General features: G+C 36.4%; 1 protein-coding gene across 2 annotated transcripts in view; it reads left to right on the top strand.

Annotated features, from left to right (window-relative positions):
* The first annotated feature begins 11,765 nt into the window (after positions 1-11,765).
* Positions 11,766-25,397, top strand: part of LOC116172940 (caskin-2) — a 63,503-nt gene continuing 49,871 nt past the window's right edge. The window contains exon 1 of one of the 2 annotated variants that reach the window (XM_031490218.1): positions 11,766-11,889. The gene's annotated coding sequence lies outside the window, so the exon portion shown is untranslated. The remainder of the gene's footprint in view (positions 11,890-25,397) is intronic. The other variant, XM_031490217.1, reaches the window with a different exon arrangement.

Genomic DNA, 25,397 nt, shown 5'->3' on the forward strand with positions numbered 1-25,397 from the left:
TTTTTTCCCTTTTTAAAGCTTCATGTTTTATTGTCCTTACTGTAAGATCTAAAGAGGTGAAAACATTTTTATCGATGTTTATTTTCTGGCGGAGTCTCTTAGTTCTCGACCTGATTTCCACCAGTTTTTGTATAACTGAGAACACCCAAGACAACGGTTTTACGTTACAGTGTCCCCTTCTTAGGGCCATTGCGCTATTACAGCTACTTTCTCTGTACGTCCAACTACAATTACAGTCTCAACGGCAAAAATAATGACGGGACATCCTGTATGTGATAATATTTCAATTTATTAAGTAAATGTGGGGGACTGTTTCGAATTAAGTTGGCTTGTTTTACTTGAATTTGTTTTTCCGTATTTGTTTTTCCTTTTAGAAATTTGTTAGATGCGTTTTTAATTTTTTCGCTTGTGTAATTTATTCAGTTTAGACAAGATGCATATGGTCGTTTGTGATATGGAGTTTTATCAATCGAAATTTCATTAACGCACGTGTTCTGGTGCTGACAACGGAGGACGGAGCAGATTCTAAGAATATCAGCGGAAGTGGGGACGTTTGGCGCGTTCCTCGTGATTGGCGATTTATTTAAAATTTCATAAAGAAGGAGATTATTTTATAGCGGAAGTGGTGAACCCCCCTAATAAAATATTTTTTTGGAAAATTTACAAAAAAACCGCTCGGGTACAAAATTTGTATTTTATTTATTTATCTCCTCAAGCGGGATATCTACCCCATTAAGATCAACAGAATCAGGAATTTGGCCCTTCCTTCAATACAATGTTCGAGCATTTTTTCGCAAATGTTCGTAAATATATGAAAAAGTGCGTTTGGAATGTTCTTCATGGAAGTTGGTGCGTTAATATCCATTCTTATCTTAAAACGTGAAGGAGTGGTTATGGCTGATTTCGACACGGATGGAGATTGGGCTAAAAACACCATGAAAGTTTAACACGGGAACTTTTAAAACAGTTGATGGTTGATCGTAAAAGCAGACCTTCGTGAATCGTTTTAATAAAATATTGAATGACAGATCCAACGTGCATATGGAACAGTCACTTTTCCGATGACGATGTTGCGTGCATAATAGGATTTTTATTTGAGCGACATCTCGCGACATGATAAATCGGTCTAGACCAAACGTTTCCATCGGGGATGATCCCCAGCGTCACGAAAAAAGTCAATTTGTTTGATTGACCGATAGAAATACCAACACAAGGAACTACTAAAAGGTTGACTACACTCAGTCTAGACTACTTGGGGATTTAGAAAATATTTGATATTTTACCAGTTTGCTCAGATAATATTTGTCGTATTTGTGGGCGTCCCTCACTCCATAAGCAATATTTTCAGGGGTGGTTTAGTGTAGAAGATTAATAAAAAAAATAGAATTAAAGTGGGCGTTCGCGTTTTCCAAGTTAAACTAATAAGATGTTCATAAAAATGGCTTCCGGACAAAACCGCCTTTTCACTTCCGGCGCACGTTCGGCTCGAAATGAAATATTCGCCCAAATATGAAATATTCATCGGAGAGTGGTGCATGATTTAGCGCCAACCAATTTCATAATGCGAACTTTGTTGGCAGCGATACCGACATAAAAGGTCCCAGACCCGTACGAAACTGCCCGTTTCCTACTCGCGTTCCATGAATAATGTAAGCTTGTATTTAAAGTAGTAGGCAAACGGCCTTAATGGCAATAATGTGCGTACCGAACCGCTCTACGGAATATCTTATAACAGTAATATTGATTTTCATTAAAGACGCTCGGAAAACTCATTGCCCTCAAATCTTTTCATGCCAAGAAAAACCCTTAAACATCATTTTCTAATTCGTACTCTGAACAGAATAAACTAAGGTAACGTTCAAAAATTAGTGATTCACTTGAAGTATTATTCAAATGTAACATAAAGGCGACCTCATGGCACATACAACCGAGAGTGTAATTATTCTGCTAGACTACTGAAACTCGACCTCGCACGAAGATCGCCGATATTGTTGACTCAGATCCATGATAGGTCAAACCTACACTAACACTCCATGTGACTGTGATACAACCATTCCTAAAAGAACAACTTATATCAGGAGAACATCAGTCATGTTTTCAATAAATTTCGCATCTTGATGCGTTTCTGTGAGCTTAATACAATTGTTGGGGGAGAAGACAAGGATAGAGAGCATAATACTTGAAAGTGTGTGCAACACATTCTTTCCCTTTTTCGTGTGTGTGATACCTTCTTTGATTCCTATGTCAGATTAGGTCCACTTGCCAATGGCTTTTACATTTCTGAACGTTTATGTCGATGCCACAGTGTTTTATTCAGGAGAAAATATTTAAAGAAGGTACTTTGGGATACTTGTTATATCTGCTGAGATACTGATACTTGTAAAAGAAGGTTTTGCACTTTTTTTCCCTCCTGGGTTGGGCTATATCTCGCCTACACACTTTGACCCTTTGATCTATTGTGCGTGCCACAGTGTTTTACTCTGAGGGAAGCAGTTTCTTGAAAATCTCAGGATCCTCTCTGGCGGCAACTCCCTGATCGGCAGAGGTGTTATTGCAGCCTCACCGAGGTTTTGTAATCTCTGTCCGGTGACAGCGTCACACCAGCAGATGATGAGCTCCGCTGTCTTTTCCTCCTCGAAGCAGAGGTGACATGTGTTGTCCTCAGCTACCCCGATTTTGTTCAGAAGGGTAGTGTCCAGTGACTAGGCCTATATGACCTTAGACCTTAGTTCACTTCTGCTGTGTGCTAGCAGCGAGCTGGTTTTGGTGTCCTGGAAATTGACCAGTTCCTTGGATTGTTTTAGTCCATGGACGTTTCCACTTTTTTTCTGAGCTGGCTTCTTATCACTCCTCCAGCTAGACTTGGTGGTGTTCCAGAGTAGGGTTCCGGTCCAATTTGGGGATGTTTAGTGCCCCGAGCGAGGCGATCAGCCTCCTCGTTACCGGCTGTTCACTCATGGCTTGGCACCCACACAAACGTAACAGGATTACGCCTGGCTATTTCTTCCAGTTTTGTGTGGCATTCCATAAGCAACTTGGAGATCAGACTGCTAGAGCCTTAAGAGCTGCCTGACTGTCCGAGCAGATGTAAATGCGTGCACCCTAGGAGCTCTTTGGCCACAGTGACCTCTGCGCAATTGGTTATAGCTATAACCTCTGCTTGAAATAGGAGTGTTTCCTAAATGCCATTGAGAGAGCGTAATTCGGTGTTTTGCACCTTTGTGTATTCCTCCCACTTCCCTCGATGCTTCCTTCTTCACCACTAAATAAAGAGGGAGGAGGCGCATCAAGACCTCCATGGCATCTGTGAGTGTATTACTCATTGCTCGAGTAATACTCAGACAGTCTATTCGTTACAGCTTGTGGTCTGACAGGGAGGACCCGTCAGGACTCTCCATCCCAACTATTCTACTTGTTAGAAAGGAACCAGGACTTCTATCCTATTCCTGGTTACAAAAATGTTGGCTCATTGCCCTGTTTGAGTATCTCTAGTTCCTCTGGCAAAAGAAAATCTACAAGGTTTGTGTCCGTGCTGCCCCAGTGAAGGTGATGGGAGTCGGAGTCACATCCTATAAGAAGATGCCGCCCCTTCTCCTTGCAGTATCTGCTCAGCCTCCGTACCTCCGTTGGCGGAGTCACTGCTGCCTCGTTCTCCCTGGGAAGTATGCCGAAGCATGAAAGAGGCAAGGCAGTTATTGTCCCTTTGGTAGATCAGAGTCCCTGGAGAATTAGAATAACCTTTGATAAGAGAGTTACTTACTCATGGTTCCTGTATAAGGGCCACGTCTAAGTTTTCTTTGGTGAACCTTGTACACGGTGCGCTGATGGACCCTTTCGGTCTGTATAGATTCACCTGTATAATTTTTATGTCGACCATTATGGGAAATGGAATTATTTTTCTCCCCCTGGCTTCCACGATGGCGTAGATGAGGGGATACGTCCCCTTTCCTGATCCTGTCGTTGTCTTTCACTTTAGCAGAAATCTTTCCCTTGGCTTTGGTTGAGCTACGACCAGGAGTTACTCCTCTGGTAGCGGCCGTTGAGCTTTCCCATTGGAGTCACTATGGTGAGTGTTCTACCAGAAGCTTCTTTGGGGGTTGAGGGCCTATTCTGCTTTGAGTGTTCCACCAGAGACTGTTTTGTCCGGCCTTACTCTGTTTGCGAGTAAACAGAACTTGCCTGAGCGTGAAAGCCAATCGCGGATTTTTGTCTAGAATTGGCCGACGTATTGTCGACCGTGAAGACTATTACAACAGTGGTGGCGTTGTTGACCACGTCGCGGTAATTTTCTTTTCTTTTCACGTTAATGCCTGCATTTTGGTTGTGTAACCATTTTAAAATGTGGTCGGTCGATTTGTCCGCCTCCTTGAAAGTAAGCCATGATATTTTGGGAGATCCTTTTCCTCCCTCCCACGGTTAGGGCGGTTGCGGCGGGGTTTTTTTACGCCCACACAGGTGAGCATTACCCAGCCTTGACCTCTCTACAGGAGCAAAACGTATTCTCTCGTGCTTTAAGGAGATAAGTAAGGCTACACACAACGCCGGATCCTGACCACCGCATGAAAACTGGCCTTGTGCCCGACGTACCTCCTGCGAAATATTAGACATTCACCTTCCAACGAAGTCGGATCCACTAGCCTGTCCCAAGCTAGCAGTACTATACTGCCTACGTAAACTCACATTCCAGAGACCTAAGACAAGAAGGTACCTTCAGCAATTAGTACTAATAACTCTCGTAGTCACGTACATAATTCATTCATACATACCTGCACCCTTTTACAATGAACTATGAGGTTAATTGCATAGGTACAATAGAAATGCAAGCAGACACTTACCTTACGTAATGTACAGGGTGGCCAAATAAGAATGCGAGGTACTGTATCTGGGAACCTGTCCATCGTAGAGGCTTGCGGTAAAAAAATTATTACTAAAACGGCCACGAGAAAAACCTGGAAAATATTTTTAAGTTTCTGAAATGGTCGCTAGGGGGCGTAACTGCAATCTGGAATCTAAAAAAGTGATGTTTCTGTGAATTCCGCTATATTAACCTAACAAAAAATGTTCGGTCTTTGAAGACGACGATAATCTGGACCTTTTTTGTTTGACAATTTTTCCTGTATCTCTAAAAATGAAGTGGGAGGGGGGGGGGGATTCAAAGGTTTCCGTAAAGAACACCCTGTATCTTCGAAACGGCTGAGCCGATTTAAACAAACTCAGGTTAGTTCAAAAGAGCTATTCTTCGGCTACAAATATTATAATATTTGAAGTTTTGTTAGTTTCACATATCGCCGCTTGAGGGCTTTTTTCGACATTTCGACAGAACTGGTTAATTTTCTCAACAAAATTAAATGCGTTGGTTTGATTTTTTTTCATGAAAAAGTAGCTAAATGATGCCTAAACAAGCTCGCGAAAACCGCATATCTTGTTCCTAACCTAAAATTTAGGCCAAAGAAAATTGTATACCCTCAAACTTTTTTTAAACTAATTTTTCCGGAATTATTTTTATTATATAATTTGTGGCCCTAAGGTGGATCGATTTAAAAAAGGAAGCTTTTAATGCCGCCGATCGAACCAATGCATTTCATTTTTTTGAGAAAATTGACCATTTCTGTCGGAATGTCAAAAAAAGCCCTCAAGCGGTGATATGTGAAACTAACAAAACTTTCGAAGATACAGGGTGTTCTTTACGGAAACCCCCACCACTTCATTTTTAGAGATACAGGAAAAATTGTCAAACAAAAAAGGTTCAGATTATCATCGACTTCAAAGACCGTACATTTTTTTGTTAGGTTAATATAGGGGAATTCACATAAAAACAAGTGCGCTTAACGAAACGCATACATACTTACCAAACTTCCCCTTTTGGAAATCATAGTTGATATGTTAGGACCAAATACCGATTTCGGTCGATGGCCGAAAAATACCCAGATGCACTTCTGTTCTAGGGGTTGAGATAGTCACCCCCTTGTATCTCGAAAACAGCACATACTATCAAACTGTCATGCGATAACTGATTTTGTTGCTACTTATTACAATGTAACATTTCGAAAATGAGAAAAATGGGTAAAAATGTAACACATTTCCATTTTGGAAAACTTACAGACTTGTCAGAATTCATACTTGGACTTTTGTTTGAGAATTGAAAACGCAGAACACAGTAGGTTTTGGCATTGTTTAAATACTTTATAAAACAATGGTTTGGGTATACCAAACGGATAATTATACTTAACACCTCCCACATAAACTTACCCAAAGGACGTAATTAGCAGCGCATTATACGACCTGGAGATATTTATGAATCTTTTTTCTGCGCGAAACCTGGTTGCACTAAAATCGAGATAGGTGGCAGGTTAGGTTATCGTGATTTATGAGGAAGTTTACTTCCTAAATCTTTTTGTGTTAAAAAAATAATTTACGACTATTTACGTACGTCTTAATACCCAATTAAACCGTAATTTATTAACCGTTTGATTACATTTAACCGGGAGCATTTGACAAATGGTTTACGGGTTATCTTGTAAATGGTTCCTTGCCCCACTCACACAAAACTTGATTATTACAAAGTAAATTATCTATACTTCATATGCGTGGAGGTATTTGCCCAAGGGCGTAATTTTAGCCCTTATCACTTTAACTGTACCTACACGTCGCGTCCAAACCTGCGTTGTGAGCGGTCTAATTCCACCCGAAAAGGGCGGGTAACCCGGTGAATTACTATAAATTTATTTATATTCGTGCTGTTTTACGAGCGACGCAAAATTTGACGCATAAATAAAACGGCACCTTTATTAGGACCTATGAATGCTTGCGGGACCCTCATTACATTGACATTGTCTCTTGTACAAGAAATGCACTTATACGGGATACAATGGAATGATTTACTCCAATAATAAATAATTCTGTCAGCATAGCAAATATACACTGTTAAACAGGAAACTACCGCTTAAGTATATAAACTACGAGTAAGTTTAAAATAAGAGGCAAACTGTTTATTTTTAATAATCAAATGGCGTGTAGGGTGCTGATCACGCTACAACAGGCTTTGTTTCCAATTAAACTTTACAACTTCATAAATTTTCGAAATTATTTCGATTTAGTTTCGCAGTGCGGCGGCGTCCGATTCGCAACGTTTTAATAAAATATTAAATAAGCGACAGTTATGTTATTGGCAGGCAATCGGAAATACTTGTGACAAAAGGTCGTAAAACGAAGAGCCCGCTTACCGCTTTTAATATAAAATGAATTATGGAATACTCGGCAGCTACCGAATGCCTTTTCACTTATTAGAAACGGCATTGTTTATAGGTACTTCTTCGGGTGATGGCAGTTAAAATAAATCGTTGCGCAATGTTTATGGATTTCTCGTAGAACAACGGGGGGAATAAACGGAAATTATGAAAACCTAGGCCATTATTAATCTTATGACAAGTTTATTTATAATATTTAATACTTAGGCTACCATTTACCATTGTATAACATGGAATACTATTTTTAGCAGACTGTTCAGTGTTTGTATGATCATTGCATAACAGGCCCGCTTTCATTAATTCTGATAAACAGGAATTTGGTGACAGGTAAGCTTGGTAGCAAACAGTAGTAGTGCAACCGAGTTTGTAAATACATGAAATTGTATTGTATTTCAATCGGCTATAGCTCTTGGTAAATTCCTCAAGGAATAAAGGAAGGAAAAAAAACAATAATATTTATTAATTAAAGAAACTGTTATTACTCACTTAAAGGCCCCGCTGCAAGAAAAATACACAATAGTAAATGGGGATGAGGCACCTGAAATGGACAAATGCCGAGTTGTAAAACCTAACTGGGAATGAGTTCATAAACTTTCATATGACGACAAAATATAACCTAACATTAACTCGTTCAAAAAAACCTTCCCTTCGTTGATTTACTATCAAAAACGCAAGGATGAATACACGCTACACATTGCTTGCTCGTTGTGCGCTTCGCTATTTATATTAGGCCAAAATGGAACCAACGCAATTTTTGAGATTGACGTCCCCGTTAAACTAATAGCAGATCAGCATATTTTGTTTACACCCCATTTTTCGTCTCGGCTAAACGGAACCACCGCGTCAGTGAGGCTCGATGCTGTCTTGGTAACGACCCAAACGTTCTAGATGCGTACGTTTATCGTTGATAACTTAACACGCGCCTTCTATACGTACAAAACGGTATATATGCAATGTTTACTCATAGAAAATTTGGGAAAAATTTTAAACTCAAACCGGGATCCCGTTACACTGCTACCGAAGAAATAAATAAAATAATTATGAACTTGTAGTGTAGTTAACCCCCAGGACCTACGCTAACTTCACACTACAACCAGAACCACACAGCAACGTTTAAAAATCAATGTGTAATCGGTTCCAACTTCAAATGGCAAAATCGTATGCATTCCTTTAAATTCAAATTATAGCCTCCAACATGAGAGAAAAGTGTATATCTCGTTCCAAACCAATTCGAAATCACACCAAATGCGGTTAATCGCCAGAAAAGTAATAGTTAAAAAATTTCGCAATAAAACCGACATTCAAAAATGGATACAACTGTGAAACATATTTGCACGTTCAGTGAAAACTCAAGAAAAAAAAGAAGTGCGTCAAGACTGTATCTTAAAAATGTACACCAATCGGAGCTCGTTAAACTAAACCAGCTGCCACAACAGTGGTCCTCAACCAAAAATTGCAGTGATACTCGACCAATAATAATGTATATATGGGTACCTGAGAATTGATGCTGTGGTAGGAACCAATAATTTTGAAAGAGCACGCGAATGAGCTACGAAAAATTGGTTCTTGCTAATGCATTCTGTGAATCACGATCTTGATTAATATCTTTGAGTATAAGACAAAAGCTTTTAATTCGTTGATTTATTGAAATGCTATTTCTCGTTGGTATCAAATGCCATTGGACTATTCTATATGTCCGTACGCTTCCTAAGAAAGATGGATGGTCTCTTGCATAGGACTTTTTCGTGTATTTAATACCACATACAGAATCACGTTTGTTAAAAATTATCTATTTTAGATACTTTCACGTAGAATCCACTGGCGTGGTCAGAAAAATGTTTGCCCATCGTTTCTGAGAAATTTGATCCAGTATTGGTATTTTTTAAATGCCGGTATATCTTAACCTCAATTATATAAAAAACATTGTGATACATCAGTGTAATCTGAAAAAATAATCCGAAAATTGACGAGAATTGAGACATACAGGGTGTTGCATTGGAAAAATACCAAATCTTAGAAACGGTGGTTAAACTTTTTATGACTACGCCACTGCATTCTACGGAAGCGTATCAAAAATAGGTAGTTTTGACCTTTTTTTTTAATCTTACATCGGTAGTCTGATACAATAATATCCCAAAAACCGCGAGTCTGTATCTAAACAGCTGAGATAGACTGTAGTCGCAACCAACATAGGACACACTGTATAGCAGGCTTGTCAAACTCATTTATCGCCAAGGGTCATTTTAAGGTTTCCACATACAGCTGCGGGCCATCTCAGCTGTTTTTAAAAATAAGAGACGTGCGGTTTTGGGGACCCAGTGCCATTTTTTTTGTTACACACAACACAATCAAACAGAATCAATCTAATTAAGTGCGTTTGTTTCTTATTAGGTACAGGGTAACGAAAAGGTTGACTTTTTGGGATGTTATCAATCATACTTTACTACCGATGTACGATAGGAAAAAAGGGAAAAACTGCCTATTTTAGATATTTTTACGAAAAATCCAGTAGCGTAGTAAAAAAAATTGAATCACCTTTTCTGAGATTGGACCCAAACTTGATATTTTTTAAATGCAACACCATGTACCATGTACGTCAATTTTTTGCATTTCTTTTTCGTGATTACATTAATGAATCATCCTATATTTTTTTTAATTAAATATATTTTTCAAAATAACATGGTTCTACCGCCCGCCATTTTTATTGATTGACATCGGCTGCCTTAGTTACCATGGATACAATAAACAGAACAAAATCTCCATGTATCCATGGCCTACTATTTAAAAAAGTAAAAAATAAGGTTTTTATTAATTTTCATCGGTAAGATTAAAAAAATATATGTTGTGATACAGCAATGTAATCAACAGGAAAAGGTATGAAAAGCAATTCGTACCAACTTTGGATCAAATTTCAGAAACGGCAGTCCAAAAGTTTTTTTTTTTACTACGCCAATTCTATATAACAATATCTAAAATAGCCAGTTTTTATCTTTTTCTATCTTACATCGGTAGTAAGGTACGATAACATTCCAAAAAGTCAAAATTTTCGATTTCACCCTGTATCTAAAAAAAAACTGTTTGGGGTATTATACGTCTCACTAAAAAGTGGCCGAGAGTCGCGAAAACCGCAAGTTTCTACCTTTAAAAACACTGCAGTCTCAACCAAAATAGGACACACGGTACAAGTAAATGTTATAATTTGCAAACATTGCTATGGGCCGCAGGTTGCAAAACGACGGGCCGCGTGTTTGACATGCCTGCTGTACAGGGTGTCCCATTAATAAAGGTCACAGGCCATATCTGTGGAACCGGTAATTGCACAACTTCGGGGAAAAAAATTCGTTAACAAAAGAGGCCAAGAGAAATCGCTGGAAATTATTTCCGAGTTTTTAGATTTGTCGCTAGAGGGCATACGATTCATGGTTAAGTAAAAATGACTTTTTCCTAAAACATACCCAACAAACATGCATAAAAAATACATACATTGCAATCTAATCTAATTATATCGCTTCATTTGAAATTTTCAAAAAAACCTGCAAAGTTTGTGTTAATGTCACATCGCGCCCTCTACCACTCATCCCATTCATTCAGGTAAAATCTGATTCCACGAAGAGAGCTCTTTCCAACAAGACCTATTATGTGAAAATCTGTTAACCTAAACCTAAACCGAAGTTACATTCAACTCCTTAAAGAGATGTTCCCCTTCCCCTACCCCTCATATTTTATGAGTTAGAGCAAATATGTGCTGCATCAAAATGATGCAAAATTGATACAATATTGCTACGCATGTATTTTTTATGCATGTTTGTTGGGATATATTTTAGGAAAATTCATTTTTCTACTTAACCATGAATCGTATGCCCTCTAGCGGCGAAGCTAGAAACTTGAAAATAATTTCTAGCGAATTCTCTTGGCCCCTTTTGTTAACACAATTTTTTCCCGAAGCTGTGCAATTAACGGTCCCATAAATATGGCCTGTGACCATTAGTAATGGGACACCCTGTACATCAATACAATGTCTGTGCGCTTAAAAACTAAAAAATGAGCACAGTACTTTTTAGGTACACGTACTTTTTAAATTAAATTGTTATTTTTTATTATTCCGTTATAGCGTACCTAGTTCACTATTACGCTTTTTGTTATAAATACCACGCATTGAAAAGGTCATGTGATTTCTAAAATTCAAGGGTAACTCATCCCCTAAAAGTGCGAGCGCTGGAAATTTATTTGAATTAACCTTAATAAATTGAACTCAATTCGTCCAGTGTTTATTTCTCACTCCCCCTCAATTGTGTACGTAATCAACCCTAATTCGCTTCCCACTCACTTACACTGTCAAGGTCAATTAGTCAGTCGCTCGTGCCGCATGTCCTACCGATTTTTAATTGAAAGTTAGACACGATCGCCGATTCCACGAACAGTGATTTGTATGTAGATGAATCACGCGTTCGATTAAATTGTATCGCTATGTACTACCACTACTGGCATCGGGGGCCGAAGGTGCGTCTCCAGTAAACGCGACAGTTCAGTCAGTTGTGGCTCGGTCGATGTACTTTGTAAACGGGGAGATGCTGCTGCGGTGTCGGTCGTGTTTTTACGTCATCGATTATGATTGATGATGACCTATTGTCGTTACGCAAAGGTTACCTACCCCCGCGTTTTTCCCCGGTCGCACGTGTATTTAAATACCGTTCCCTTAACGCCTAAGCGTATGTACACATGCCGGTTCCATTTTAGCGACATTCACTGACGGAAATTCGTGCGCTCCGATTTCTATTTATATCAACTTGTTTATTTTGGTTCCCTTATGTTTTGTAAACGTCCAAAATCCGCCAGTTGCACTGGGCGTTCCCGCGCGGTCAATTTCGATTTCGCACACGTCGAAATGGTGGTCGGCGAGCGAAAAACAGGTTGGACGGGTAGGATTTTTATAGCGCGCGCGGTGGGTGACGGCTTTTAATTTACGAAACCGAAAGTGTGCAAAAGCTGGTGAGAAATGAACTGCTACTTTTTGTCTGTAAGGTCGACCACTTGTCGTTTCAAACATCTGATGCCGATGTGGGACACACATTTGAAGCACATTTGCCCATTCAAGAATTAACAGTTCTGTGATGTCATTCAATTTTTGATAAATCGGGACTCGTCGGTAATTAATTACGTCATCGACATGAAAATTTTCGCCAACTTAAAGGTCTTTGATGTTAACTTTATAATTTAATAGGAGTTTGTTGTAAAGGTCAGGTTAGTTCCCTAATTAGCTATCCTATTGAACATAGGAGCCTACTTACCTACCTTGTATTCAATTAATTTAAGCAATGGAGAATGGAACTTCTGAGAGACACTTGTGCCTAATTTTGCTCCCCCACGTTTATGAACAAAGCACAAGGTAAATGGTAATGTCATTTTTTAGTTCTGATACAATTAATTAAAAATGTAATTGGAAAGGCTAAGGATATTTCAAGTTTTGTTTACATGACCAAGGCGAATACCGGTACTGTCGCAAATGTCACAAAAAGAGCTCCTCCCTTGAAATCCTCCAATGGGTGTTTAATCTGCTTTCAAAACCGACGTGCCAAATGCGTGTGAAAGTTTTAATTACGGGTTCGATTTCTGATTATTATAAGACAACTTTTTTGTGGTAAAACTGGTTACCTTATCCTTCGTCTTTTAGCACCCTCCCCACAGTACTTACAAGTTATTGGAAATCATTCTTTTTTACTTGCTAGTCACATTTAGGGAATGCTAAACCAATACGATCAAGGTCCCAGGACCAACTCAAATGGCGGATTCAGTTAACTATAGTCGAGAGGAAAATCCCAAGGGACATCTTAGTTAGATACAGTAGTAAATGACCTAAGAATATCCGACATTTACACCGATATTCAATGATGTTCTACGGATATCTGAGGGTGTCGTCCGTGGAATTCAGAGGAGTTGGGCAAATACGTCACGCCCTAATTTATTTTTGTCCCAACCCCAACTAACCCAAAATATAAACTGACTACTGAGATCTCAGGTTTTTAAAGTTTTTTTGAAATATCTATACTTTCCTGACAAATGCGTCCTAGTTGTTCGTATTTCGCATCCTTGCGAATGGGCCCTTTCTTAAATTCGCTTCCTCCGGCCTCTCATATACAGGGTGTTTTTTTGGGAGCTTTACTTAAACGTTTCTGGGAAAGTAAAATAGGTAGGTTTTTAAAAATTTGTACTTAGGAGTTACTCTGAAGGTCGAATCGATGTAAAATATTTTCAAAATGGCCGCACTTCCGGAAACACCGGAAGTAGATAGTAACTTCGTTATTTTAAATAGCAACCTCTATTTTTTGTAGGATTTTGGATTCTACCTGAAATTTCAGTTCTTTTGATACCCATATGTCGATAAATGTCATTAATGGTTTTTAAGTTATTTTGACTTTAAGAAAAAAAATGGCGGATACAGATGGTACCTTGATAATTAATTACTTGAAAACGGTTATAGTCATGGCAACCTATTTTTATCAGTGCATAGAGAATGAATAGGGCTTTTTTTAGGTCAAAAAGTTAAGTTGCGTACGACCGCCCCTATGAAGATCCAAATTTTTCTTACTATTGCATGAGATAAAGAATCGAAATTGGCAAATTTTGATAAAGATAGCTATAGGAACATGTAATATCAAAATATGCCAATTTCGATTCTCTATCCCATGCAATACTAAGAACATGCTCATTCCATTAAAAAAAACTGAGTTTATAGACTTTGAAGTTTCTTTAATTTGGATCTCCATAGGTCCGGTTGTACGCAACTTAACTTTTTTTAAGTGCACTCAAAAGAAAGCCCTATTCATTCTCTATGCACTAATAAAAATGGGTTCCATGACTATAACCGTTTTCAAGTAATTAATTATCAAGGTACCATCTGCATCCGCCATTTTTTTCGTAAAGTCAAAATAACTTAAAAACCATAAATAACAGATATCGACATGTGGGTATCAATATAACGTATTTCACGTAGAATCCAAAAATGCAATAAAAAATAGGGGTTGCCATTTAAAATAACGAAGTTACTATTTGCTTCCGGTGTTTCCGGAAGTGCGACCATTTTTAAAATATTTTACATAGATTCGGCCTTCAGAGGGACTCCTTAAGTACAGATTTTCAAAAACCTACTTATTTTACTTTCCCAGAAACGTTTAACTAAAGCTCCCAAATAAACACCCTGTATAGTGTCTATTTAGTCTGCAAAACAGTCATCATTTATTGTTGGTTTTAGTGGGCCAGTACGTATATTAGCCGATGTACCGTGTGTCCTACTTTGTTCGGGTCTGCAGTGTATCTCAGCTGTTTTTAAAGATAGAGACTTTCGGTTTTCGCGACTCTTGTCACTTTTTATCTCTTAATAACACAAACAGAATCAATCTAGCTACGTTTGTTACTGAGATACAGGATGAAAACGAAAAGTTTGGTTTTTTCTCGGTTTTTTTGGAATGTTATCATATCTTACTGTCCACGAAGTAGAAAGATATTTTTGCGTAGAAGCCAGTGACGTAGTTTTTCGACTATCGTTTCTGAGATTTAACCCAAAGTCGGTATTTTTTAATTGCAACACCCTGTACATCTTAACGCCAATTTTTTGCATTCTTTTTCTTGATTACATTGAGGTATCAGAACTTATATTTTTTTTAATGTATGAACGAAAAATAAAAACCGTATCTTTTACGATTTTTAAATAGTATGGATGGATTTATGGCACTTTTGTTTATTGTATCCATGGATGGTAACTCTAAGGCAGCCGATATCAATCAATGCAAATGGTTGACGGTGGAAACGTGTCATTTCAAAAATTTGATAAATATGATATAACCTCGGATATAACAGAATATACAGGGTGTTCCTTAAAGATATGCTAATATTTAAGGGGGTGATTCTTGGACCGATTTTAACAAAACACGTTTTAATTTTTGAGATACAGGGTGGTAAAGTTAACAAAAATTAGTTTTTTAATAATAACAGAGATAATATTGTAGACATCTTTATGAAATTTGATACATGTCTTCTATGCATCAAGATGCATTTTCTGATGTGCAAAAGTTTTTATTTTCTCTACCAGTGGTGTCCGTACGACTTTTGCATTGAATATTTTTGGAGAAAAAAAACTACGCCACTGCTTTCTCTTAAAATAAAAATTATTTTTTAAATCTTCATTCATTTTTGAACAAATTTGATCTTTTGATTTTGTTTTGTCCCAACGCATGGTTTTCCCTTAAGAAAATAAAAATCGTTTTACTTCAGGATCAATGTCCTAAAAATAATGCGTCGGACAAAGAAAAACTATTGAAAAATAAATCATCAAATATAAAATGAATATGATAACCGCGCATTTTAAAATATTGAGAATTTGTTTTTGCAAAAATATCGAAGTCCTATTTTACACGTCCTTTTCGAGTCGAGTCCTACTCCGTCGTCGAAATTGGAACGCCCTGTACAGTAATATCTTGTCTGCAATCTTGAGCCAGATAGAAATATCTTCTTCAACTATCAAGTCTTGCCTTTTTCCCAACGAAAATCGCGACTAAATTTTTACTAGCAATGTAACAAGAAAGAGACCAAGATAAATATTTCGTTGCGTGCCCTCAACGTTTGAACCATTGATTTAGTTCGCTCACTTTGGGCAAGCTAACAAAATTACCTTGAGGCACACGGTAAGCTCAGGCAAAGTAGAGGTGGGTCGGGGTGAATATCAGGGTTCTTGTCCACAAGCAAAAATAAGCAAAAAGGCAGAAGTAGTAATAGTAAACCGGATAGGTGCCACTTAGTATTTACTGAATGTCAAAAAAGAAGTGAGAATACTTACTAGAAGGGAAAACAACAAGGCACACTAAGAGACCCATGTTCTGGTCTTGAAACGCTAAAGAAATAAAGTCGAGAATAAAGTACTTGGTAGGGATAAAACATAAACAATAATTCACGTCATCAATCGCGGAAATTCAATAAATTATCTCAAAAATATAACAGAAAACAACGGAGTTATAATTGTTAAGTGGATATCAAAACCGAGATCTAAACAAATGTAATAATTACAATTCGATTGTACGGAAAATCAAACGTTAATCAAGGAGTAGACGAAAAATAAAAATTTACTTTTGAACTTCGGGTCGCAACCTTGTGAGCTCAGAAGCGCGGGTTCTGCAAATCTGTAACAGATAACAACACAACAACCAAATTAAAGAGTATTGCGAAATACCAATGTCTAACGTCTGAAACGGAGGCAATCGTATATTAAACTGTAATTACTCAATAAGAACAATAATTTGAATGCCGTTACTCTTGCAAAAGCAAAATTTTGATTAACCACAGGTTATCCTTACAAAAATCTGTATAAAAGCATAAACGTGACTTCAAGAAAAGTACTTTACGATGCACAAATAACTAAATTTCTATTGATCCAATTAATTGAAAATGTAAATAAGCTAGTACGAGCAAATTCTTCAGAGTAAACAGATAACGTACTTGAAAAATCATCGAAATTGGTCTCGGACCAAGTATCTGTAACTTCAACTGCACTTATTTACACAACAACGGTACTAATATCGGTATCACACAAGTAATATAAAGGAGATGAAACGTAGTCAAGCTAGTACAATTGAATCTTCGGAGCAATATAGATCAAATCGGGTCTCGAAAAATATTCTTCGGCAACGACAGAAGCAGCGTAAGTAAAATTAGGTATATCGGAGCAATTTACAAGATCGTTAATCTCCCAAAAGGGTTTCGTTACACTTGCAGTTACAGGAACTTATCATCATCAGGTTAAAGTTGATATCATGTAATTAATCTTCCGGTAAGGTAGAAACTCATCTATGGCGCCGTTCTTGAAATGATAGATCACGGTGGACCTTCACAATGAATTTTCCTTGCGCAATATTGAGAAAATTCAAAATTCTGCGGTTTCCACTCGAAAGATTGAAAAATGATTTTTAAAAAATTAATTTCTTTAAAAACATCTTAAGCTTTTTAGAAAACGTACATGCTATACCTATGCAACAGTTGCAGTGTTTGGTTGCTCGACTGCTTTGAATGATCTTCATTTTAACAGTGACAGTGCCATATCACAGACAAAAGACCTACATCAACTAGTTCAATATTTCGTTTTGAAGATTTACTTTTGCGTGATACGATCTACCCATGAAAAGCAACAGACGCCGCCGCGCATCCTGACAGCACACGGAATGCGAGATTTCATAAATATTCTAAATAAATAATCACGAATATCCTCATTTTTTTTGTATATGCATATAATTATGCATGTTGTCGTACAGTTTTGCAATATATTGCTCTTTTCACAAATCTTAAAATACATAGCCACTGAATTTGAAAAGCAAAATTTGCATCGATGTCTTAATCTGTTTAACCGGAAATGATACTGGAAATTTCAATATGCCATCGTCAGTTGTTCGTGATGTCGCGTACAAAATCATATTTGACCATTTTTTCGACTCTCGCCAAATAAAAGAGAGATATTGAGGTGACTCGAACACACTGTATAACATACTGCAGTATCAAAAGACAATTTAATAATTAGATGCAATCATCTTTTTTGGAAAAAAGTTTCATACAAAGGTTATACAAATTCAAAGGGAGCCTCCCATGGCGGAGAGGGTCAACTTTAGAATTCTGAACATGTGACATGTAAAGGGGGGTCAAAATATTTTTTACAAAACAAGGACAAATTTTTTGCACAAGTAACTGATACAATTATGTCGTCGTTCTTTTTTTATATACAAAATTTATCACCTCCCATTCTTATACAACTACCCTTGCACGTGGTCGTAAAATATTAAATTGTCAACATGCCATCCCATGCATATAGCTGAAATCTTTTCCAAAAGAGTTCAAATAGCGTGGGGTACGTCCTACTGAAGGAAATTCACAGATTGTGCTCGCTCTTAATTAAACTATTTAACGGTTTTCGATAAAGGGCAATGACCGTTTAAATTTATAATTGTTATAATTAGATACTGTGTTAGATAGGTACCATGTTTTAATTGTTGTATAAATTTTGTCGGTTTCGGTACCGTTACTCCGATTTTGCAATGTAGATGTCATTCATATTGCGCACCACCACCATGCATAATATTGACACGCGGCACGAACGAAATTCATTATTCCCACCCTCGTAATTAATCTCTACCTGCTTAATATTGATAAATGGTGAAATCGATTAACAACAATCGCAAACGCCCTTGTCGAACAACTCCTTTTAACGTTTCAAACAATTAGTTTTTAATTGGATGACATAATTCTGTCATCACATGTTAGCCACTTCGTTGAATAATTATTTTATTGTATCACAGTTTCCGAGGTGCGTTCTGTTTAGAAAGAGCAGCGTTAACGCGAAGGTGGTTAACTCCAAAAACTCTCCCTTAACGCGTTAATTAAACGCCGCGCCGCTGTTGATTTTATTTACTTGCGAAACCTAAGCCACGTTTCAATTTCGTCCCGTGTAGTTAACTTTCCCCAAGTGATTTTCCAACTTTTTTCTGTATAACTTAACTACCGATGCGAGAAAATCGGCCGGCCGGAATTTTAGATACGTCAAGTTAAGATCAAACGTATTGTTATTAATTGTACCGAGTGAAGCGGTTCCTGTACATACGTTAATTGCTTTTCAAATAATTGAAACGTTAATCACGTTTCTGAACTTGACAGTTTGTTAACTATTTCGTTTCCAAAAGTGTAATGGACGTTTATTTAAAACGTAAAAATTGATTACATGCTAGAGTAATTCGAGCCGTCCTGTATACAGCGAAATAAATCGGGAAACTTCTGGCATTGTTCGCAGTTAAAAACTTCAGGACTTTCTGGCAACTTGGTATTGATTAGTGGCACGTATTTGGACTAAAAAAGTGGAATATGAAGAAAAATCACCCCAGTTTTGGCAAACTGACGCGTTATCTACTGACGTCTTTCTAAATAACCACCGCAGCTCTATTGATTGCTCGTACGTTATTACGAGCAAGAAAGCCATCCCGTCTGGGTCCAAAAATCTTGAGTTCCAATTATTTATCTTCTAACTTTGCCAAGTAGTCCATTCCATAAATTATACTGCAGTAGAAACCGAAACTGTGTCAAGTGCTCCTCGCTGCAACCCCTTTCGCATTTCCAGAAACGATTTGATAGCTTTCGCGGCGACAGATAAACATATCGCTTTATTTAATTGCGAAAACTTCAATTTCTGCCTGTCTGTTACACTTTGACGTTGATCTCTGGCCTGTTTATGATGATTCTCCCACGACCAATCAGGTTCATTGCGTAACATCACAACGTGCGTAGGCACACTGTTGACACCATTGTGTAAGTCGTAAATCGGTTTGATATTTGATATTTCCGTCATTTAACATTTTCAAAGCATGGATATTTTCAAAAAAATTATGAAACATTTTTAAAATATCTTAAATGTTTCAATTTCCGACATTTCGAAAATATTTCCAAAATTTCCTATACGTTTCCTGGAAATTTTCCAAATTGTCCAAACATTTACTTTCAAAATTTTCTACACACTTTCAATTTTTTAATATTATTTCCTAGTCTTTCAAAAATTGATCTAAACATTTGACATTTCTAAAACATTAAAAAAATTTTGAAAAAGTTCCGAATCATTTTTAAAAATTTCTTAAATATTTCCAAAATACTCCCAAAAGTTCCTTTACATTTCTAAAACATCATGTACTTTATTATTTCCAAAACAGTTTCGACATTTCATTAAAAAAACCAGAAATTTCCTGCACATTTCCCAACACGTCCAAAACGTTGGATATTTCATACATTCAACACTTCATGTTTCTAAAATTTCTTAGATATTTCAGAAATTTTTTCAAATTTTTTAAATATTTTGAAAACGTTCCGAAAACATTCATATTTCCAAAGGATTCGATATTTCCGATTCCAATTGCAAATCATTTTCTAAATATTTTGACTTCCAAAACAATCCGATTCCAGACATATTTATTGTGTTTCTAAAAGTTGTTTCATACTTACTAAATATCATCAAGATTTCAACACAATTATTTATTATTTTTCCCAATTATTTTCGTCGTTTTCAATTTTTTCTAATTTAAAAAAAAATCGAGGTTTTTAAAAAAATCATTCGATATTTCCAAAATATGCGATCATTCTTTCATTTATTCGCCATTTTCGAAACACCTACAAAATGTCTTAAAATTTCCAAAACATTTAAAATTTAGAAATTTCCTATGCAATTACAAAATTTTATTTATTTCCAAAACTGTTCGAAATTATCTCAAAAAGAAAAAATCTTCCGCAACAGTCGACATTTCCAAACATTCGACATTTGTAAAACAATTTTGACATTACCAAAATATTTCCTGAAATTTACATTTTTAAAATAGATACAAAATATTCCACGTATCCAAAATTTCCTACATATTTCCTAAATATTTTCAAAATTTCTGGAGCTTTTAATTTGCTTTCCAAGAAATTCTAAATTCTGCCAAGTTTGCATAAAAATCCTACCCTCTCGAGTTATAATTCAATATCAAAAGTTAAGAGTCAGGTCTTTGCAAAATCAGAAAATCTTACAAATTTCGTCAAAAAGTCTGTCAAAAATTCTAGAAGAAAAAAAAGTTAGAAAACCGCTGATCCTGCTGTCACACAGCCGTGGACATTTTTTTAATACGGATATCAAGCGATACGAAATTTTGAGCTGCTTAGACTGTTGAGGCGGTGCAACAACGGTATATTAAAAATGAAAAATTCAAAAATATTTAAAGGATGCAACGAAGTCTGCAAAAAAGTGTTTTTTTTTATTTTGGGAGTGTGCACCAAGAATTCCATTTTTTTCAAAAATCGCAAGTTAGCAAAATTAGGTAATCTAAAAAGTTGTGAAAATTCAAAAAAATCCAAAAAATAGAGGTGTACACAAAAATTATGAAATTTTCTTATTTTTAAAAGGTTCGAAAGCGTTTCGAAAACAGTCATATTTGCAAAAGATTCTAGAAACATTTTCGATATTTCCCAAACAATATCATGTTCAAAAATGTCATATTTCCAAAACATTTTCGGCATGTTTTTGAAAGTTGCTTCATATTTATCTTCAAAATTTCAACATTTACTAAACATTTCCAATGCATTGAGATTTCCAAAAAACCATTCGACAACTTCAGAACATTAGCATTTGACGTTTCTAAAATATTTTTGATATTTCCGACGTATTACTGAAACAATTAAACAATGTTTAATATTTCCGAAGTTGTCTGAAGTTTCCAAAGTATTTCCCGGACGCCGTACACATTTCCAAAATTTCTTACAGGTTTCCTAAATTTAGTTATTTCCAAAACATTTTCAAAATTTTCCACTTTTCAAAAATTCCCGCATATTTCCGAGTTTTTTAGTGATTTGGACAACATTCGATTTTGTCAAAACGTTCGACATTTCGAAAATAATTCCGAAAGATTTTAAAAAATTTCCAAAATATTCTATTTCGAAATTATTCGGCATCTCTAAACCATTTCTAACATTCAGCATTGGTACAAAATACAAAACTTTACCTTTATAGGTAAGACACGAAGTCGGTAAAAGTAAAGTAAAGAGAAAAATTTCCATGTAATCAAAGCGAAAGCAGAAAGGTACAAAGCGTGACCTCTAGCAATAAGACAAAGAAGTAGGGTAAAGAAACCTCTTAACATTCGGACAGTCTCTAACGGCAAAACAAAGAACTAATACTATAACAGCGAAAATAAAGAACTAAGGTAGTAATGAAAAAATCTACTACAGAAATTACCTGACAGTGGTTACAAAGGGAATCCCTAGATAGCGTAAGAATTTAAATGAGAGCACAAATCAAATAATTACTTAAATGGAATGTAAATCAGAAGTCTCAATAGGGATGAAAATAGCGTTACAAAGTACCTACTTCTCAAACTAGTCGAAGTACTCGAAAGTACAATTTTGGCGAATCTTCTATTCCCAAGTTTTCCAAAAGGGTCGACATTTCCAAACATTTTAAACTTTCGGCATAATTTTATAAACCTTGTACCTAAACATTTCATTTCACTTAAAAAAAAGCTCCAAGTATGTATACACAAAAATGCATTTCCGTCGGGGTGTACATACAAATTTATTGCAAAATCAAAAATGTGGAAATTGACATACATTGAAAAAGTCGCAAGAAAATTCGTAAAAACTCAGGTAAAATAAGGGTACCAAGAAGATTCAATATTAATATTAAATAATTAAGTAATATCTAACTAAAAATAGTTCAGACAAATCTGATCCAACTCAAAATATCAGTGAAAATGTGGTTTTTTATACATAGAACTAAATGTCCATGTGAGTTTACAAGAATTGTTGGAAAATTGGTAAAATTAAAACATAATAATTCAGAAAATTCTGCTAAACTTTGGACAGTTAGTAAAAATTTCAAAAATTCAGTATTCAATGCAGAAATACAAAAAAATTCTGAACAATACAGAAAATATTGAAAATTCAGAACTTTTCGATATTGATAAATTAAGAATTTCAATATGGTGTGCAAGGTGGCAGACCAAAATAGGTTAGTAGTGATTTATTTGACACTAGTACCGGCAAACGTATTCTACATGACACTAATTCCGTCGCCTGGAAAAGCTATTACCGTATTATTTACCAAACTGTCATCTTAGGAGAGGGGGGGGGGGGGTGCTCTTAAGATATGATCTAAAAACCGACTGGAATCTTCAGAATGAGCGTTAAATCAGAAAATTTAGACAAAATTGGGATTCTTCCAAATGGCGTAATACGAAATGTTTATGAACGTGTATGAAAAATAGAAAAATTTGGAAAATTATGTAAAGTGTCCGCAAACATTTTAAAGTTATTTTCGGGTCAGCGGAGTGGTGGTATTTTAATAGTTACTGAATATACTATATATTAACGTTTTTTTTGAGAATTTTAGGATATTTCGTAAAATAGAAAAAAAAATCATGAACATTTGGAACGTTTTATAAAATGTCGAAATAATAAAAAGTAAAAGAAACGCCAAGAGAATATTAAAAAGCCAAAAATTTATACAAAAAATTCATAAAATTCGTCAAAATTTTAGCAATTAATAAAAATTCAATATTCAAGTGTACTGCACAAATCACAAAAATTTGAGGAAAGAAAATTTATAAAATTCCGGAGAATTCAGAGTATGAAAAATTCAGTAAAAATGTTATAATTCTATAAATTTGGAATTCACAAATAAAAATTTAACAAGACTGTCATTTGTAACTTTTTTGTGACTTCAATGACAACAAGAGTACCCGTGTTTACATACGAAACAGAACATGTGCCCAAAAAATCGAAGTGGAGAAGAAATTCAGGTAACATTAATAAAATTCAATAAGTATACAGGGTATTGAAAAAAAAATTCGATCAGAATTTGTGGCTATATTGAGAAAAATTTAGAAGGATTTAAAAACTCACGCAAATCAATCGACGGGCACTTGAAAAATTCTAAAAATTAAACAAATTCAATAATCGTACCGAAAAATTCAAATTTATAATTTCGGAAAAAATTTAAAAAATAAAAAACCCAAGTGTATACAAACAAATTGACCCCCCGAGCCCACAACAGGTTAGTTATTTCTCTCGGAAATGTTTAATTATGGGATTAAAAAATTCTAGAAAAACCGAAATACGAAAAATTTGGAAACGGAAATTTAAAAAAATCAATTGGGGGAGGGGGGGAGTGGTTAAAATACCTGTATAAAGTATAAGGGGATGGGGGGGGGGGGGTGAAGGAGTAAGTATTTCGGCGCTGTATGACGGTTGGAATTTACAGCCTGTTGCTTTTAAGGACGCCGACGCCTGCCATTACATTATTCGCTCTAGTAGTGCCACCAAAATGTGAAAGAAAATCAACGCCCAAATTATCATCCCAAAAGTAAGCGTGGACACGATAAATCCATTACAAAGAGTCGTACTTAAAACGGGACCCCAAACCATCTTTAATGGTTTTTTAATCCGCCGATACCGGTCGTTGCCTTATTTGACTACCGACCAAGATTATTGCCATCTCGCCAACGGGAATAGCAAAAAAAATCTTGTACGACGATAATTATGTCAAACGTGGAAATTTGCGCGACAGGTTGAAGGCGTTTCAGGAATGTCGATTGCAAAACAATTTTATCCATTGCCATTGAAATTTGTAACTACCGGAATTTGCATGCGGCCAACGCGCGCTTGTTCGCTGGACGTCGTATTAAATTTACAAATGCTCAGTGCCTGTGAAAGTAATTTAATTTTTGTCATAAAGGCAGTTTTGTGTAGGATTGCGAGAATAGATAGCGAGCAGGTAGAAGGAGTTCGTTCGAGGGGTTAAAAAAGCGTGTAGAAAACGTGGGATTTCCGTTAGTCTCGGTGAATTGCAAATTCGATTTGCATAAAGGAGAATAAGTAATTAATAAATCAATACTTTGTACGTTAACGAATAAAATCGATAGCGAGCACATTTTGATTTAATTGAAATGCACGGGTCGTTATCAAAATGTTAATTCGCGTACGCGTCGCCAGTTCGTACCTCGGGCTGTTTTGATTTTTTTCTCGTCGCTCTCATAGGCGTCACCGAAGGATATCGTGTGCTTAAGAAAGAGAGGCAAGTGGGCGAATTTCTTCGTTTTGTTGGTTTGCAGTTCACGTGGGTTTCGGGATACCACTTCGCCGGACCACAATTTTGCTTGCTTCAGTCGTCTATGGCGCATATGATAGTTCGAATCGCGATTAGGCGAACACCCCCGATTTTTTCGCGCTAACCCTTCGCGCAACGCGCTCGAGCTCGCTTACAAAAACAACGTGAGAAAAATTCGCGATTTTTCGACGCGTATTTCGGCCAGTTCCATTGTTTCCAGAAACTAGTGCAACGTTTGTTTAGTTCAGAAGTTGGTTTCTCTTTCGCAAGTGATAATTAGTTGACTTTATTGTGTCTTTTATTACACGAAGATGGTAAATTTAGATTAAAATACCTTGACCCGTTCCGCGCGTTGCACACTGTATTCAAACTGGCTGCTGCAGTAGTCCTAAATGACTGCCATAAACTTGTAAATATTACATTTGCGAAACATTACCTGTCGACAATTATCAAACTCCGCATGGCATTTCCTATTCGTTTTAGAAGCACCCCGCGTCTCTTTTTGC

The sequence above is a fragment of the Photinus pyralis genome, unplaced genomic scaffold, assembly GCF_008802855.1.
Source record: "Photinus pyralis isolate 1611_PpyrPB1 unplaced genomic scaffold, Ppyr1.3 Ppyr1.4_LG6, whole genome shotgun sequence".
NCBI classification, from domain to species: Eukaryota; Metazoa; Arthropoda; class Insecta; order Coleoptera; family Lampyridae; genus Photinus; species Photinus pyralis.